Source organism: Heterocephalus glaber, unplaced genomic scaffold (assembly GCF_053883595.1).
Source record: "Heterocephalus glaber isolate CG9 unplaced genomic scaffold, H.glaber_assembly_v1.0 deba00000331, whole genome shotgun sequence".
NCBI classification, from domain to species: domain Eukaryota; kingdom Metazoa; phylum Chordata; class Mammalia; order Rodentia; family Bathyergidae; genus Heterocephalus; species Heterocephalus glaber.
In genome coordinates, this window is record NW_028258142.1 from 45682154 (window position 1) to 45686014 (window position 3861).

Genomic DNA, 3861 nt, shown 5'->3' on the forward strand with positions numbered 1-3861 from the left:
TGGACTGAAACCTCTACAAACTGTGAGTTAAATAAACCTTTCCTCAAAAAGTATAAAATAAAATTAAAAAATAAACCTTTCCTCCTTTAATTTTTGGGTGTTGAGTACTTTGTCTCAGCAATGTAAAAAGTAACCAAAACAGAATTTGGTATCAGCAGTGAGATATGCTACAAGTATGAAGTTCTTTAGCATTTATGGTATAAAAACATTACAGAAGGTGCTTCTTGAACAAGCTTAATTATTATGCAAGCAGTTTTAAAACTGTCAATTTTATCATGACATTTAAAATAAAATATGATTCTTAATGTCTTAAGTGACTGGAAGTTGGCTACTAATTGAATATTAAAAAGAATGTTCAGGAGGGCCAGGGATTTAGCTCAGTGGTTTCGTTGCCTGCTGCACAAGCACAAGGACCTGAGTTTGATCCCTGGTACCAAAAAAAAAAAAGAATGTTGAGGAAAAACCATGTCCTATTGATATTTGCAGAAATGTCAGTAGAGGTGCAATCTTTGTTGTTAGACAGGAAAGCTCTTGAATTGGGCAGGGTTGTATTTATCCCTCAAAACCTATCAATCTGTCAGGCTTAATTAAAGAAAGATGACAAGATTTTCTTAAATGATCCAAACCCTTCAATCAGGGAAGCAGGAAGCCAGTGCTACTAAAGAGGATGTTGAGTTCATTCTTTAAATGATGTCTTTTGATGAGTTGAATTTTAATTTTGTTGCCGTTTTTCAATCTTTTTTTCTTATTCGTTAGTGGTTGTGTGTGTATGTGTGTATGTGTATGTGTGTCCTATCTAAGAAATATTTGCCTACCTCAAGGTCATGAACATGTTCTTCTAATGCATTATAGTTTTACTTAATTAATTTGTGTATGATGTGAGGTAAGGATCAAAGTTTTTTTTCCCCAGTATGGATACTCAGTTGTTTGAGTACCATCTGTTAAAAATACTATCTTTCCCCAATGAAGTACATTAATGCCTATCTTGAAAATCAGTTGAACATCTATGTGTGAACCTATTTGTGATTTTTGCAGTTCTGTCCTATCATTTCTTTATAATAATATTGCACTGTTATGATTACTATAGATTTATAGAAGTGCTGAAATCAGTAGTGTAAATCTTCAGTCTTTTTCAAGATTATCTTGGTTATGCCAGTCCTTGTTTTTTCCCCCAATAAATACTAAAGTAAGACTGTTTATTTCTATGGGGAAAAAAACCTACTAGGATTTTGATTGGGGTTGGACTGAACCTGTAGATCAGTTTGAGAAATATGAATTATCTTAAGTCTTGAGTCTTCTAAAATATTCACTTGACCTATCCCTTCATTTATTTAGGTCTTCTTTAATTTCTTTCAGTGATTTTTTTGTAGTTTTCAGGTAGAAGTTTTACATACATTTCATTAAATCTATTCCTATATATTTTCTATTTTATGGTTTTTTGTTGATCCTATAAATAGTATTTTTTAAAATTTCTTTGCACACAGTAGTATTTACTTTTTGGTTTACATTTCTTTTTTTTTTCTTTGTGCTAGAACCATTTTAATATAATTATACATATCTGCCAAATCCAGGAAGAAAAAGTTTACACATGTATCACTTTGCCAGTTAACATCTGCAAGCATAAACGACAATGATCTCAGTTTAAAAATTCATCAGGGTTAGAGCAATTGACCAATGTCTCCTTACTGGTAGGCTTACCAACATCAAATTACAGATGAATTAATATCCTTTTGTCTCTTCTCTCACTCTCCTTGTCCAGAGAAATTTTGTCAGAAAGCTTCAGTGCAGCTCACCTCCAGCCAAAGGTAATCTTTTTAGATCTGTACTCAGTTGCTCTGAATTTTGCTTATAATTATAACCTATTTAATCACAGAAGGGCCCCTGCGGATGTGGGGCTCAAGGTTGCATACAATAACAGGAGATCACAGTTTTGAAATCTAGCACAGATTAAAAACCACAGATGTACCATTTATATAAGACACACACTGATTGTCTCTTAAACTACATATTGAATCCTTATGAACATTATTTTTTAAATAAAGTAGTGCATCTAGGACAATCAGTCACACAATTCACACAGCCCTGAAAAGTTTTTCAGTGCTAACTACCAGTTGGTCATGAAACATGAATGAGCTCGAGACACTGTTCATTCGTAAGATTCAACCAAGGATTGGCTAAAACATTGGATCACCTCTGTTTAGGAAGGTTATGACCTTCCCTCCCTTCCCTCACAACTTCATTTTGATTTTGATTTTTGGTGTGTTTAGTTGCACATGGCTAAAATGCATTGGATAGATCACTTTGCAAATCAGGAAAACCAATGATCTAAAACTATGACAGGATCTTAAGTAGATCGGTTTGTCCATTTCAGGTTGCTGGTTGATAGGCCCCTCTAAGGCCTTTCATTTTTCCTTCTATGCCTCCCAGAACTTTGATCAGAGGAGTCTGAGCGTCATCCCATCTAATGCTTTTAACCAATGCCTGGCTAAAACTGGAATGTCCAGCCCAGCATATTTAAAAATCACCCACAAAAAGAGGTTCTACAGGTCTTCACAAAACCTGGAATTTCCACGATTATGTCTGGTCTTTATAATCCAAGCAGTCAGCGTTAAAGTTAAGCTTCCAGGAGGCAGTTTGGTCCTTATAATCCAAGCAATCAATAGTGGAGTTAAAACCCAAGCTTGAAGCTCCATATCCCTGGGTGGAAAGAGAAGCTGGGGACTGATTGAGATGGCTGGTGACTGCATTGGTACCCATGGGACTGAGTGTGGCCCCTGGTCCAGGAAGCTGGTGGTGCATAGGGGTCAAGTAAGATCCACAGTCCATGCCCCCAAAGTAGGAAGTTGAGCCAGCATATCCTTGACTATAACCTGAAGCCTGAGTGTAGGTCATGGGATAGGACTTCTGCATGCAGGAGGAGGAGGTGGACAAGGGATCTGACAGTGGGGAGAAGGAGGCTGGGCTCCAGATAGACACAGGAGCACTGTTGCTGGCAATGGTCGGGACTGAGGTGCTAGAGGAGGGAGTGAACTGGCCACTTGTTCCACTCTCTGAACTCACTTACCGGGCCGGAGAAGTCTTCTTTTTGGCAGGTCTCACTTTGTTTTGACCTCCATTCTGCTGTTGCTGCTGCTGTTGGCGGAACTTAGCTCTTCGATTCTTTTTTTTTTTTTGGTACTGGGGATCGAACTCCGGTCCTTGAGCTTGGAAGGCAGGCGGCGGAACTACTGAGCTAAATCCCTGGCCCAGCTCTTCGATTCTTAAACCACGCCTGCAACCTGGACTCAGGCAAGTTGATTTTCAGTGCCACCTCCTCGCGGATGAAGATGTCTGGGTACCGGGTCTTGGCAAACAGTGCTTCCAGCACATTTAGCTGTTCCCCGGGTGAAGGTCGTCCTCTTCCGCCGCTGTTTCCGGAGGGTGGCCGGGTAGCCCACGGAGGGGTTCAGCAAGTCCATGCCCGAAGTGGTCAGACTCAGCCCACTGACTGCATAAGGCGGTTGCTTTAGATAAGACATCATGCTAAGGTTGTTTGGAGGCGCAAAGTCAGCCCAAATCGGGGGGACCCAGCCAGAAGGTCTGGATTCGCCTGGGGTGGACAGGTTCAAGGTCCTTGGTGGGTGGTTTTGGACTGGTGGAACTAAGGGCAAATCAAACAGATAAACAGAAGTGCTGGTTTACTGTTTCGCAGGCAGCAGCTTCCTCACGTTCCACCACTAACTAAAAAGAGTGGTTTACATTTCTATGTTGTATGGATTCTTTTATTTAAAGTTTGAGGCATAATTTACATACAATAAAGTTTTTAATGTGTACAATCCAGTCATTTTTAGTATGTTCATAAAATTATACACCACCACCACT

At 39.5% G+C, this 3861-nt stretch overlaps 1 pseudogene; it reads right to left on the bottom strand.

The window, feature by feature from the left end:
- Nucleotides 1-2202: 2202 nt before the first annotated feature.
- LOC101698890 (homeobox protein OTX2-like) lies at nucleotides 2203-3641 on the bottom strand (annotated as a pseudogene).
- Between the last annotated feature and the right edge of the window lie 220 nt (nucleotides 3642-3861).